General features: G+C 45.9%; 1 protein-coding gene across 2 annotated transcripts in view; it reads right to left on the reverse strand.

Moving 5' to 3' along the window:
• Window positions 1–15558, reverse strand: part of LOC139761827 (sodium/potassium/calcium exchanger Nckx30C-like) — a 367624-nt gene extending 352066 nt beyond the window's left edge. Inside the window, exons 1-2 of one of the 2 annotated variants that reach the window (XM_071686348.1) lie at window positions 15199–15558; window positions 14701–14873 (exon numbers count right to left, since the gene is read on the reverse strand). The gene's annotated coding sequence lies outside the window, so the exon portion shown is untranslated. The remainder of the gene's footprint in view (window positions 1–14700; window positions 14874–15198) is intronic. The other variant, XM_071686345.1, reaches the window with a different exon arrangement.
• Between the last annotated feature and the right edge of the window lie 264 nt (window positions 15559–15822).

The following is a 15822-nucleotide window of genomic DNA, read 5'->3' on the forward strand; positions in this document are numbered from 1 at the left end:
CACTTATAAATATCGTGAGGACCAATAATGTAAGATACAAGAGCGGCAGTAAACGCAACCTGAATGTCAGAAGTGATGAGAGTATGCTGAAATCATGCTGGCATATGGAAAGGATGAAACAAAAACCGACCGAGAGAACGGACGTGTCACAAGCGGAGGGAGGAGAGAGGGGTGAGGAAAGACCAAGAGGAAGGTGGAACTAGAGTGTGAATAACGAGAAAAGGCTCTTGGGTATCGGGGCCTGAACATTCAAGAGGGTGAGAGGCAGGCGCACTTGGTACAGAATGAACTGGATCGATTGTGGTTTATCTGGGGACGCCACGCTCTCCATACGATGAACCAGGGTATATGAAGCAACCAAGGAAAACCAAATGAATAATGTGCGAGGCTCGGGTGTGGATGAGAGGCTTTGGTCTCACTGTATTATCCTACGTGACAGCGAGAGAATGGACGTGTGCAAATGAGGCCATTGTTCTTTCGCTCTTGACGCCACTACGCTAAGATGGGAGAAGTACTGACGTAAGATATATATATATATATATATATATATATATATATATATATATATATATATATATATATATATATATATTATATATATATATATACCACAGTTACACAGGTGCTATACTATCGACTTCCCTTCGTATCACAGTCTTTACCTATTGTCTGATTCACTTCAGTGGCTGTCGAGTCTCGCTCGCATGTTACCAGAGCTACCACTATCTATCACCCTCCCGCCCGGAAGCGTCGCTTTTGCTCTTGTGTCTGACTGACTCAAGCGGGAAATGCTGTATTGTGTGTGTGTGTGTGTGTGTGTGTGTGTGTGTGTGTGTGTGTGTGTGTGTGTGTGACACGTTAAAAAAAATGGTAATTCCTCTGGGCCTGTTTTTTCCATCCTTTCTTTTTTTTTTTTTTACAGTGGCATTTAGGCCGACTATACGTTTGCTCTTTACATACCGGTACAACCAGCTTTGGGCGTCGCCTCTCCTGGATATAACAGGTATAAATACGTACACAGTCCAAAATATACCGGTATTTCTGCCATATATGATGGATTTCATATATCACATATCATATATGTATCATCACACATCTAATGTCGTTATTATTATATGAAATATAAAATCATATCAAACGTCATGCTCGTTTAAGTATCTGAATATATATATATATATATATATATATATATATATATATATATATATATATATATATATATATTGGGGAAGTATATCAGAGTGGTGTGTTAATTTGCATAATATGTTAATTGAAAGAAGGTCGGGCAGGTGTGAGGGGATACAAATCCTTGCATACCTGAGTAATTTAAACTCGCGTATAAATCTAACCTTGGCAAATACGACGAAGAAAACGGGAAGCGGAAGAGAAGAATGACGAGAGGAAATGAACTAAAAAAACAATACAACAGAATATCAAGGAGACGGGTATAGAAAAGGTAATGAGGAGAAATGAAACATGACACAAACAGAAAACGTAAAGAGGGAGAGGAACTTGAGAAGAAAACAAGAGAAGAATAATTAATAAAGAACAGCAAAGGTCATAGGTCAGAAGACTGAGCTACGTTACAAGAATGGGAGTAAACAGCACAAACCATCCAACGTTGCCACGACCACAGTCTTTCTCCCTGCCACGTTGCCACGGTCACAGACTCTCTCCCTGCCACGTTGCCACGGCGACAACGTCTCTGCCACGTTGCCATTATAAAAGATTAGGCGAATATCAGACCTGAAATGTTACCGGCACGATAACGCGGGGAGGGAAATGTGTGTTCGGCGGGGCAATAACTCCGAGGGAAAGCCATTCCCCGAGGGGGGAAGGGGGCGTAAAAAGGGTAATGCTGTATGTCTCACATTTTCCAGTCAGTCGGTCTGGAAGAGGTGGCTGGATGTGCCCTCCCTCCCAGACGCAGGAGTGAGATGCTGTTAGAGACCAGGGCGGGGGAGCTGGAGGTGTTTGCCTCCCCTCCTCCCTCTGAAGCAGAGGGAGGAGTGAGGCACTTCCAGAGGCCTGGGGTGGTTGGCTGGATGCACGACCCTCCTCCGAGGTACATGGGTGAGGTAGTGTTAAACCTCCAGGCGAGAATGTCTTAATCTATTCTTCTTTGGCAGATACTGGAAGGAATGTAACACAAGACTATTCTTGGTAGATAAGGTGACAAGTGATGCTAGCTGAGATGTATAGAGAGACACATAAATGGCATCCTTCGGCTGAGTACTTAAATGTGGGGGATGACAACACCTGTCATTAAATTTCTGTAATGAATAATGACAAAGATAGACAAACAGACTTACAACCCTCTCTGTCTGTCTGTCTGTCTGTCTGTCTCTCTCTCTCTCTCTCTCTCTCTCTCTCTCTCTCTCTCTCTCTCTCTCTCTCTCTCTCTCTCTCTCTCTCTCTCACACACACACACACACACACACACACACACTAACGTAAAACCCACACACGCACAGAGCCATTCATCACACACTTGTAAACTTCACCTCCTGCCATACACATTCTCCTGGACCATAAATTACGTCACACCGCCAGAAGGTCAAGAAGAGATAAATGTTGGCGCATCCCTCACTATCTCTCACTTGCCAACCCCCAGCACCGACCCCCAGAACCTAGCTGACCCCCCCCCCCCAGATCCCAGCACCGACCCCCCAGAACCTGGCTTTACCCCCAGACCCCATGACCATCCCCAGACTCTAATCTAACCCCGAAATTTTAAGTGAAGCTTAAACTCAACTAATCTAAACAAAGCTTCATCCATATGACAGACATGACGTCACGTGGCGTAAATATAAACAAATGTAAATGTAAATAAAAGTAAATGGAAACAAACATAAATGTAAATAAAAGTAAATGGAAACAAATGAAAATGTAAATAAAAGTAAATGGAAACAAATGTATAATCGCTGGCATAGTAACAGGTTGACATGATGATGTCAGGCCAAAGGTCATGACATCATCGTACTAAAGGTCGTGCAGTTGTGTTTAAGCGAGTTGTACCACCGCCACGCTCAAGAGTCGTACCGTCGTGCTCAGAGGTCGTACCACCGCCACGCTCAAGAGTCGTACCGTCGTGCTCAGAGGTCGTACCACCGCCACGCTCAAGAGTCGTACCGTCGTGCTCAGAGGTCGTACCACCGTAAAGCTCGAGTCGTACCGTCGTGCTCAGGGGTCGTACCACTGTGCTTTAAGGGTCGTGCGGTCATGTCTAATTAAGGGTCGTACTCTCGCGCTTGCTCAAGAGCCGGGCCATTGTCGTATTCAAGGATCGTTCGCACCCCCTTGGCATAAAGGTGGAATCGCCGCGTTCAAGTGACTTTAAAACAACAACTACTTTCACCTTTAAGGGAAAATGAAACAGAAAGACAATTTGGTAATCCAACATCATGCACAGGTGAACGGAACTCGTTACCTGTGGAGATGTAAACAATCAGCAGTCGAACACGAGTGAAAGTTGGCAGAGGAGGAAATCAAACATCAGCATTCGAATCCCCAGACGAGGACGGAGTTGGGGCGCGCGCGCGCGCGTGTTGTTAAGGTCACTGACTCTGGCACACGAGAGAGAGAGAGAGAGAGAGAGAGAGAGAGAGAGAAGAGAGAGAGAGAGAGAGTCACAAGCTCTTCCTGTCGTCTCTACTCAGGAATGGACAGCACTTGTAGCCTGTTCAGTGCTCTTTAACCTACATGTACTACGCACTCGTAGTCAATATCCCATTGCCTTCTACAAATTCTGTAGTCCCTAAGACTCATAGCCAGTGAGTCCTCGTGTCCGTGTGTGGGTGTGTGTGGGTGTGTGTGTGTCCGTGTGTGTGTGAGTAATACTGTGTGGAATTTCAAGGACGTTTTTGCCTTTTTTTATTCTTTGGGAGAGCTGAGGTATCTTCAGAAGCACTCAACGAAACTAACTTTTTTTTTTTTTCTTACGATGTGATATTGTGTCGACCACGTTTCAACCAGCCGCAAGACATGCAACAAAAGACTCAAGTCCATCATAAGTGTGTCCACAACACACTTCCCACTGGGATCCATGTGAACGTACACACACACACACACTTAACAAGACACTTCACTAGGCAACAAATGTACCACAAAAATCCCGACGGTGTAAGTGTCTCAAGTGCATCTACTTTTATAAGTGCCATTTACAAGAGGAGGCCATTTTGAAATATCACTTTCATTTTCTCTACTACGACCGAGCAAATGGACCCAAACTACTTCATGTTGCATTGTGAGAAATATATCTCTCCTCGCAACGATACCGCTTCACAAATATTGCCTCAGGATTACATTGTGTAGCAATATAGATACGAGGTAAAAAAAAAGTCTGACGCCGGAGATAAGCGGTGATTTGCCAGTACAGATGCAACTGCATGATTTGTGCACCAGATTTCCCCATCGATATTTTGGGACAATTATACGATTGTCGTCACAGTTACATTTATGTTTACTGCTTTCGTCATGAGATTAAACTGTGATGTTACGCCAGAACCTCTTGTCCCTCCACACCTGCTGCCACAAGGCTGCGCCCCACACAGATGCAGGGAAAGTAACCAACTCCTTTACAGCGAGACGTTCATGGACAAGAACTTACCCCAGTCTGTTCACTGATAATGTAGCAACTTCACTGAAGGTGATTTTCATTCGAATTGTAACCACATGTTGGAGCCTGGACATGCAGGAGGGTGTGAGACGTGCAAGGGATACAGTGAATGGAAGCGATGTGGTATACTGGGGACGACGTGCAGTCAGTGGGCTGAACCACGGCATATGAAACGGTTGGGGGAAAAACCACAGTGCGAATGCAGTCTCTTCGTCTGTTCCTGGCGCCACCTCGCGAACGAGGGAATTGTCAAATACAAATATACAAATTATTCCATTTCAATCACAGTCAATTTATGTTGCTCCCGTCATTTTTGAATTATCTTTACAGTATATGAACTACCAGGTCGGCTGTGTTTTGCCAACAATGTTTTTAAATAGATTTCGTCCACGCGTTCGAAAGATGGCCAAAGCTCCAATTGTCTTTCCTCTGCACCAATACTCACTTGCCCCCTGTATTCTGCAATATTCCCCGCCCCTCTCCCAGCTGCAGCACTCCCCTCCCCCAGGGCTCTTTACTCCCCACATGGCTGTTGCTCTCCCTAGGGCCACTTCTCAAGGGCGTTCCTGTCAATGACTGATCCTCCACAAGGGCGTTCCTTCCCCCAAGACCATTCCACCCAAGGTCGTTCTCCTCCTCCAGGGCCGTTCCTCCAAATGGCTACTGCTACCCAGGGCCATTTCTTTCCCCCAGGGTTGTTAATTCCCCACAGCGCCCCCTCCCACCATTTTTTTCCCCCACTGAACGCCGTTCCTCCCCAAACGATGCCAGCGGGATTTAATTAAATATCAACACCAGAGAGGGGAGCAAGATGGGGAGGGAGGGAGGGAGGGAGGGAGGGAGGGAGGGAGGGAGAGAGAGAGAGAGAGAGAGAGAGAGAGAGAGAGAGAGAGAGAGAGAGAGAGAGAGAGAGAGAGAGTCCTTTAACAGTGTACCCAGACACACACTGGAAATAATGAGGGGGTGGAGAACCCCATGGTGGGAGCCCTCCTCCCCCCTCCCCCTGATAGTTCCCCCCAGGGGCTGAGACGATAGGCCGGGGTTCTTGACACCCGACACCTTCTGACTCTCTCTCTCTCTCTCTCTCTCTCTCTCTCTCTCTCTCTCTCTCTCTCTCCCCTTCTGGAGAATAACAAACTCATTTTAGAGATATGGGTGGGGAAAGGGGGGAGGAGGGGGTTGAGTTTTTACCCATTCCAATGCTAATGGGTTGCATATTGACATAAGATCCACCCCTTCCTAAACCCCCCATTCCCCATTTGAGGCTTCCATTTACCCCTAATGAGGCAATCTCTCTCTCAGACCTGAATTAGAAGGGCCAGAAGAGATAATGAGTCTTGGTTTATGAATACAGAGAATACATTACCATGGAAAACGCCTGTGTATGTGTGTGTGTGTGTGTGTGTGTGTGTGTGTGTGTGTGTGTGTAGGGAAATGCATGAAAAGGTGGCCGTAGTTCCTCAGGCATGTGGCTGGTGAGGAAGGAGAGAGAGAGAGAGAGAGAGAGAGAGAGAGAGAGAGAGAGAGAGAGAGAGAGAGAGAGAGAGAGAGAGTCTCTCATGATTAATTCAAGTGTATTTGTTCCCTTGATTAAAACCCTGAACATCACACCTGACCAGGGACGCAAGTCCGGCTTAATTTTCCCTGAGTATTATTTCAGTGTATTTAAGTTTCATCTCAGAAATACGGTGTGTGTGTGTGTCTGTGTGTGTGTGTGTGTGTGTGTGTGTGTGTGTGTGTGTGTGTGTGTGTGTGTGTGCATGTGAAATGTACATTTCAGTGACTAATTAATTCTTTGAGCTCCACTCAGAGGCCTTGCATGTTATGTGAACATGTAGACTGTTGGCTGGGTATACTACACATTAGGTAAACCTCTGTCGTAGCCCAGGTAGACTATGTTAGTCTACACAGGCTACACAGATGGTGCAAGTTAAGAAGACGGTTGAGATGATAAAACGCGCTGCTTTAAGTCACCTGTAAATCAACGTACGAAATACTTTGTGTAAACTCGTAGACTATGTAAACTCATAGATTACATTAATCACCAACGGTTTACATTGTACGTAATTTATCAAATCCGTTTTCAGTCTACTGTTTCTCTCTAAGTATCTCCCAGTCTTCTGCCAAAAGTAATTCGTAACCTACCGTTCTTGCTAAAGTAATTTCCAGTCTTCCGTTCCTTTGTCAAAGTAATCCTCCGCCACCCTCACCCTTCGTCTGTTGCTCCAACTCAAAGTAATCCTGATCTGATCATCCGGCCAACGTAATTCCCAATTCCCTGTTTACCTCCTGGCCGTAAAGTATTTACCCTCCACTGAGCTGGCTCGAGTAAAACTGACTGGCACTCCCGAGAGCTGTGTTGCAGGGGACGAATATTGTGTTGCACGGGACCAATATTGCGACGAATATTGGTGTTTCCAAGGGAGGAACACAGTGTTTTGCAGGGAAGGAAAATAACACTTGCGCGAGAGGAAATTGGCGCTTCGAAGGGGATCAGTGCTGTGTTATGGATGACGAGTGTGGCGCTGCACAGCACGAATGCACGATGAACGGAAAAGGAGCAATGCAGTGCAACGAGGGAACCAACTGTGGTAATCAGGGGTCCGAACGAATCAACAAAGGCTATTAATGTAATATGAAGAAAGGTAATTAATGCAATACGAACAAAGGTAATCAATGCATCATGAACGTACAGGGGTCAACGAAGGGAGTTAACGAGGAGGTAATGAACGTTGGTGGTAATTCGTGGCGGATTATGGCTTCGTGAATGAACGTACGTATAAAATCTAAGGGGCGGAAGTGTGTGGTCCTGATGACGTTACAATGAACGAAATGAATGTCAGCGGCTTTCAGAGAGACAGTGAGAACGTATCCGTCAAAACAAGGAACGGAGAGGACAATCGTATCAAAAATGAACGAATGTACTTTTCGTGAGCACGAACGAGCGGAACGGCATCCCGCGTCTGATTCGCCGCTAATCAATAAATATATAACACGAAAGAAACCAGTAAAGTAAAAATCATTAACGAACCTCATCGTTAAGTCGACAAGCCTGTGCTCTAATTATGGACGAAGGAACACTGTTGCAGTTTTTATTTTTATCAGTTCGCTAGCGAAGTGGTCGCGTGAAAGAGGCGAGAAAGCGGGAGGAGGAGGGATGAAAATGAGAGAGAGAGAAGAGAGAGAGAGAGAGAGAGAGAGAGAGAGAGAGAGAGAGAGAGAGAGAGAGAGAGAGAGAGAGAGAGGGTGGCTGGCCTATCCATGCTTTATCTAATACCTTTACTGCCAGATCAAAGGCATCAGAGTAAGCCGCTCCCTTAATTGATTGAGTTTACCTTTCAACGCGTCTGACGTCACTAGTCCGATCAAGAACTTCCGGGTATAAGAAAGAGGCTCTTGGACTGTACCTAGAGAGTCTGGACCTGTAAGATCCAGGCCAGTCAGTCAAGTGACATAAAGAAACTGTTGGCTCTTACGAAAAGTTCCAGATCGTGTGCAGGAGTAGGGGGTCTTCGTCAAAGTCACACTCTTGGTCTTCCAAAGGCTACATGGGTCTTTAGCAGTTACTGAAGCAAGATGGACTTTTGTTAATCTTGAGGCAATATCTGTCTCTGAGGGTCTTCTGCGTCCCAGTGGAGTTATCGTTATCCGAATGGTTGTTTCTTTTTTTTTCAGCGACTTCTTGATCAGACCTGCTGGTATGACAGGAGCTGGTTGCCTTAGAGTGCGTGTATAGGTCCTCAGCAGCTACTGGCAACTTGCGGGGGAGCTGTTGTCTTAAAGCTGCCTGTCTTAGAAGAGCTATTTTCTTTTTCCAGAGGAACTATCAGGCTTGGTTAAGCTCCTGGGTTTATAAGAGATCATTGGCTTTTAAAGGAACGTTTCATTCTTCTTCTTCTTCTTCAAGGAACTGTTAACCATAGAGAGAGATTCTTGGTTTCGAAAGAATCACTGGTTACGAACTACTGTTCTTGCAGGATCGTTTGGTTGCGCAAAGTTCCTGCGCCTACATCGGTTCTTGGTCTAACGTAAGCTCCAGGAGTGATAAAATCTAATAATAACTGAGACGCCGTTGGTTTCCTACATAAAATTACATAATACCGACTTAGATGAGTTAGTCATCGTAAAGGCAAGCCGTGAGCCTCTTTGGAACTTTTGGGATGAGAGAAACTCTCTTGATCTGCGAGAGATTGGAGTCTCAGAAGACCTCACTATTCCAGAAGTCTGCTGGTATTAGGAAATTTCTCAACGTTTCAGTAGCCAATTCGAGGCGGCTAACATATCAAAAAAAGATGTTGAGACACAAAACTATAATTAAACCAAAAGATGCAGTGGAACCCAACTTAGCCATGAGCTAAATAGTCATACCACAAACCTGACTTTAATCCTCACACACGAGGTGTGTAGGAGCAATTTACAGTTAACCAGGTCGCCAGATTTCGCTTTGATGTGACCTTGAACTCCAAACTTTCACCTGACCCTCTCTCCCCCTCCTCAGCTACTCCTATGATTGGCCCCAAGTTCTCGCCTCCCGTGACCCCAAGCTCTTCGCTCCCTCAGTCTCTCCATCTCATCAAGGCTATTGACCGGTCGGGATTTACCCTGTTGACCTTCGTCTCTTTATACTCTTGACCCACAAAATCCTGAACACCCCGACCTCATCTTTCTCAACCTCCTGATCCTTGGTACTTGTCGTCCCTCTTGACCACCATCGAGTTCCTCTTTTAAGCCTCGCCTCTTCATGTTTTGGTTTCAACGAACTGGATTCTTGAAGAAAACTCCCTTCCATTTATTTCACCTATTTATACACAGCTCATATTTATTCGCTTTCCTTGTGTGCTACTAAAGAGTGAACAATGACTACGCGTTTACAAATGTGAGGCTTAAAATAAACGTTATAAAAAAAGAGGGAAAGTAATTCACTTCTTTGGGTTTTATTCTTAGAAGTTGGTGTGTTATTTATATGATCATTTTTTAAACTGCATTCTCACAATGCTTCATATCTAAACTGGGAACAGATTATCACAACCAGGGTTGTAGTTAAATGTTGTTGCTGGTCCAAGTTACAATAGATTCTACCACAGTAATTCATGTATTATGGACAATACTGTATATTTCGCGGTTCTAACTTCCCTAGCTTGGCTAAAGGGAGCGCAATGGTTTATACGTTCCAGGAACAAGTTCCAGCGACGGCCTCTTGGAACCGCAGTGATGCCAGAGTTATGTGTAAGAGTTCCTGAATGACCCAAATGTTGTTGACTCTCACGCCTGCCATAAACATTTACGGTCATCAAGCTGAAGGTCACCAGTGTCATGCATGTTGATAGTCACCAGTGTCATGAACACCGAAGCTTACCACTGTCATGAATGTCAGAGGTCAACATTTTCATGACTGCTGAAGGTCACTACTGTCATAAATGTTGAAGGTAATCGATTTTACGAGGGGTGAAGGTCACGACTATCATGAATTTGAAGGCTACCCTTATCATGAACGTTGGAGGTCACCAGTGTCATGAATTAGGTCACTTGTGTCATAAGTGTTGAATGTCGCCACAGTTGTGAGTTTGAAGGTCACTACTGTCATGTGTGTTGAAGGTCACCATTGCTATAAATGTTGAGGGTCATCACTGTCATGAATGCTTAAGGTCACCACTGTTATAAATGTTGAGGGTCATCACTGTCATGAATGTTGAGGGTCATCACTGTCATGAATGTTGAGGGTCATCACTGTCATGAATGTTGAGGGTCATTAAAATCTGGAACTTTCAGGAACACTAATATATAATGAATAATAACTGCTGCCACTGTTTTCAACGTTAATGGTCATTAATATCTGATTCTTTTACTGCAAGAAATACGACGATGAATTTCTGTAACTTTCACACACATCCTTTCAATTTGTCGGAAACTTCTCTCTTAGGATAACCATAATTTTTTCCTCAACTTATGGGAAATAGGTCGATCTTCCACCGAGAACTCAGTCTTCATACAAACATTTCTTCCAGGATTCCATGCACTCCCTCCGAAGGAAAGTCATCACTGCTGTGGCAACGTTGCAATAGTTCCAAGAGTTTCTTTAAAGGTCTGTGCAAACAAAAAATCTTCCAGGCACGTTGTGACCTTTTCTTGCAAGTTCCAGGCATAAGAATCTCTATGTTCAAAGCCCTGAGTACCATGGAATCAACTGCAAAAGGGGATCCAGGCGCGAAGTAAACGTATGACCTAGATTTTCCAGCCACTAACCAAACCCTTCTTTGTGGCATCTAATCTCACACGAAAACATCGGTCCTCAATGTAGCCGGTGGCACATAATCCACTTGCTCACATCTAATAGCTTGCCTCTCCTACCAGACTCACGGTCCATGCGGTCGGCTATAATTAGCGACCACCACCAGGACTCTCATCTCATGACCTGGAAGAGAAGCGAATTTACTCAAAGGATCCCCACACATCGTATGCTCGGAGGAGAGGAGGTCACTGTACTAAACTGGTCGGAAATATTCGTATCCCTCTAGGTGTGGGCTGGAACGAAGAGGTATCCTTTGGAAGTACGAAGTGGAAAAAGAATTTAATCCAAAGGATAAAGAAACCAACGCCATTGACCCCTTCCACCAAGCTCAGTTAAAAAGAATCTCCTCCTGACTATGCGAAAGAATAAGAGATAAAAAGCATAGGTACTGTGTCAATAGGTTTTGTTCTGGAAAACAATAATTCCACTGAGAAAGAATAAAAGAAAAACAGGACCTAAAAGGTAGGTGGATTACATCTCAATGGAAAAAGGGGAAAAAAGGGTTCAGATCTCATGGTATATATAGCTAACAATGCCATTACTCTGACACATACTAGAAAAAAAAATGAAAAAGATATGCCCCAGGGTTCAGCTCCAGGCTTTTCATTCGTGGAACCCAGGTTCATAAACTGAAAAAGGAAAGGGGAAAAAAATGACTACCAGGAGCCTTTAACTTTTCTGAGAAGAGATAGAAAAAAAAAGAAGAAAAAGGGGGGGGGGGTTCATACTTGAGCCTCTTTTATTAAAAACAAGAGTTCCTGCTCAGACCCCCAGAGCACCACAGGTAGATGCAAGGATAACTTCTGAACCACAAAGAACAACAACATTCACAGCACATGCTTATGAAGGGCCGCCCAGGACCACTCTGGATGCAGAGACGCAGACACGTAAAAAAAAAAAAAATAAAGACAATAATCTCCAATACCAAAGCAGAATACTATAATGGCGAAATGAGATATTCTTTTATATCTCAAACAGGGGTAAAAAAAATGACGATATATTCTTCCATAAAAAAAAAACTGGATATTCTTTTACATTCTAAACAAACGGTCATAAACTGCAGCTGGCGATCACATAAGGAACTCGCGTGAGAAGTTTTTTTAATGCATGTCCGGGAAGGTTGTACCCCAAGGTGAGGTGTTTGCTCCACTCCTACCACATATCAACGCTCATTACAAACCAGAGGACAAGATAAGGTATATCTCATTCTCACACGATCATGGTCTTGTGAAGGAAGATTTCGTCAGCTGAAGACTAAGCAATTCCCTTATGACCTACCCTTAACCTCTGACCTCTTAAACCTTTCCTTCATATGACTCTCTCTCTCCCTCTCGACAATGAAGTTATAGATTAATCCCCCAGTCATTCATTCCCCATGGTACAATACCAAAAGTAGATCAAAAATATAAATGAAAGCCCAATCAGGCAGCTAGAGCGACTACTCGCGTAGTGCCAGGAGAGATAAGAAACATACATGGAACACCTACGGAGACGTTCAGCAATACCCTACCCACCACGGCAAAATCAGATAGATATAGATAGATAGATAGATAGATAGATAGATCTGCGAGTGAAAAGCCACCTTCAGCGAGGCTGCGTCAGCTTCAATGGACGAAAATTAGCACAGTCACGTCGAGGACTTGCCACTGATTGGAGCGCAAGCTTGAGGTTACTGGGTTTGTTTGTCTAGAACTTGTATGATCATCATGCAACCTTAGGATCCCTTTAATGAAACTGCAGGAGGTTCGAGGCTGCGCCCCAAGTAGGAGCAGGGTAAACTGGGCTCCTTGAGGGAGGGAGGGAGGAAGGGGGGTCCTCAATGATGCTGTACTCTTTCCCTTTCTTTGAGGATAATACAGCCTTGTCGATGGCGACTTCTCGCTCGGAGTTATCATCTGCAGCTGGAGTCTGGTAACCTCTCTCTCTCTCTCTCTCTCTCTCTCTCTCTCTCTCTCTCTATATATATATATATATATATATATATATATATATATATATATATATATATATATATATATATATATATATGTACACATCTGCGTCCACTCAATATCCGGAACATTAACAATTCAACGTCAAAATGAAAACAAAGAAAGCAAAGAGAGAGAGAGAGAGAGAGAGAGAGAGAGAGAGAGAGAGAGAGAGAGAGAGAGAGAGAGAGAGGAGGACGAGGATGATGATGATGATGATGATATTTTCCAAAGTCGTGGAAGCCTCACGTCTCAGGCATACCGCAACATCTACTTTAAACCCGCCCAAGAAACGTTCGGGATCAGCCAGCGTGAGGCGGGCCCTCCGTGGAACACCTGAACGCGTCGGAGGAGGGGGATCGATCCAGGGGGAACTGGAGGTCCTGTTTAAAACCTAAAGACGTCACAGTAGGTGGAAAGACTGGAAAGACCTGAGCTTTCCCCCGAATTTTTTACTTAAAGGACACATTCTGTGGTGGGAGAGGGAGGGCAGGAAGGTCTTGAATTGTGATAGAATCAGTAGACTGGCAGAGATAAGGTTGATAAAGACATGATAATAGGGTCAGACTCTGTGCATCGACGGGCCTGGGTTAACTCGGTGTGTTTTGGTGGCGCCTACCACTCTCATAGGGGAACACGTCCAGTCGGCTACGTGACAAATCCTTTTCAAAGTCAACCTGACGAATCTGCTGGACTCTGGCGCAGGCGCAAAACTCCGCTGGTTCCAAAACTCTAAAACGCCTGAGGGGGAGGTGTGGAGGGGAGGGAGGGTGGTGTCTCACGAAAGCCACCCAGGAACGCTGCTGGAGGCTAGGTAATTCGTGGTGCTAGGACGGAGACGAATAATTAACTACCCCTCCCCCACCGCCACCTCCTCCAATGTGCATATGGCAAGCCACAGGATTTCATCAAGGTGTCCGCCGGTTCGACTCCGTTAGCGACAGAGACCCAGGGTGGGATGTGGAACGGAACACTGAACCTTTAATACTGCTGAGCCATACGTGGTGGACTATTAATCATTAATCAACCTTACTAAGTGGGTCAAACCGGCCGATATTCGAGAGTACGGAAGCTCGACGTATATCCAAATATCAGACAATTCTGATGCATGTGCAAGTGTGCACTGAACGCCATTCTCTCTCTCTCTCCCTCGGAACCTAAAAAAAAAAAAACACGATATCAAATCTTAAATTCAGTTTGAACGAAATTCCCAAGAAACAGACGCGAGATCGGTCGACCATTGATCTACCCTCCCCGTCAGCTGTGTTCCGCTGACCTAATTCGTCCTCGTCGTCAGGAAGGACCTTGTGTGTGGTTGGCCGAGCCGGCACCCCACCACCGCCAGGAGACGTTCCTTGCCTGTAATTGTCACCTTTTTGACTAGTATGAGCGTGGGCGAGTCCATGAACCACGTTGGTCATGCCTCCCACCACACTTCTACATCATGCCGGAGAACAGGTGACGTGTATACACTAGATAACACACGTCAGGTATTGTGGCGGGATGATCACGTCGCCCGGGGAAACATACGCGACACACTGCACCGGACGAACGGGCCCACCATACGTCATAACACATAGGGAGATGGAAGAAGCTTAACTTTTAACATTCTCTCAGCACACACTATGCCCCTCCTGAACTGGCTGATTATAATCCGTGCATGGCAAGGACTAGAACAACATGCAGGTACGTGCATTCCATGACTCAATGACGTAATAATGAAAAAAAGAGATTAAATCAGGACGAGCGAATCTGCACCTCAGGCAAAGAGAGCCAGAAGAGCTTAAATGTCTCGTACTATGACCTTTGGTGGCTATTCTTACCTTGCAAAAGGTTATACTGAAGCTTTTGGGCGGCGAGGTGGTTCTTCTCAGACCATGATGGCTGGATCCCTAATTCAGAGGATGTTGGAGACGTGTGGTGGCGCTGAGGGGGGTGGGTGGGTGGGTATGTATGTGGGCTGGAGAGCCTGGCTGGGGTGGCAGAAGCGGCGTCACTGGAGCACAAAGCGGCAGACACGGACAGTTAAAAGTTTGCTTTGGGTATGTGTGGGGAGGGACTCCTCACACTGGCACGGGGTACATAGACGAGATAAAGTTACCTTCGCGACATTCAGACGCGGAAGTAGCAACTGAAAACATATCTAGAGCCTATGAATGTATGTGTGCCACAACCAAGACCAACCCCAAACATATGTTAAAAAAAAAAGATAAAAACTGGCTTATCAGCAATTCTTGAGGGAAAAACAATGTTATCTTTTGTAGTTTATTTTTACAAGGACAGGAAGCGTCGTGCTTAGATGTCGAAACTGCAACACTTACACGCGCCAGGAGGCTTTTGGCAACTGTTTCTTGAGACGAGAGGCGTTTCAGCGTTTATACTAAGGTCACCATAGCTTGTAGCACTGTGGTCAGCTCAGCTGGGCGCCGGCAGCGGCACTGTGGACTGGCGCTCAGCGGCAAGTCTAGGGGCATTCCACGCCCGGTTTCACCAACACGCCGGCGGTTGGGGGGTGTGGTGGTGGAGTGTTGTCGGGGCTGGTGTTGGTGGAGGAGACTGTGGTGGTGGTGGAGATGGTGGAGCGTTGTGTTGGAGGGTGGTGGAGGAGCGGTGTTCCGCCTGACAGCGAGTACCTGTCCCGGTCGAACTCCTCTCGCCAACTGGGAACCGTGCTGACGGTGATGCGGTCCCTCCCTCCCTCCCTCGCCTCCCTCCACCCTCCCGGGACCGCAGTTACTGCGTCGACTCCTTGGTTGTCCCTCCATCCCCCACCTTCCCTCCCTCCCTCCGCCACCCCACCCGTGCTTCCCTCCCTCCAGTGGTGCCGCCTCCACCACGGGCCCCCCTACCCCAACCTCCCCCCTTTACTCCCTCCACCGTCAGTGCCACCTACATCCCACCCGCTCCCATCGTCCCTCCACTAGCACCCCGCCTCCACTTCACCT

Source organism: Panulirus ornatus, chromosome 42 (assembly GCF_036320965.1).
Source record: "Panulirus ornatus isolate Po-2019 chromosome 42, ASM3632096v1, whole genome shotgun sequence".
NCBI classification, from domain to species: Eukaryota; Metazoa; Arthropoda; class Malacostraca; order Decapoda; family Palinuridae; genus Panulirus; species Panulirus ornatus.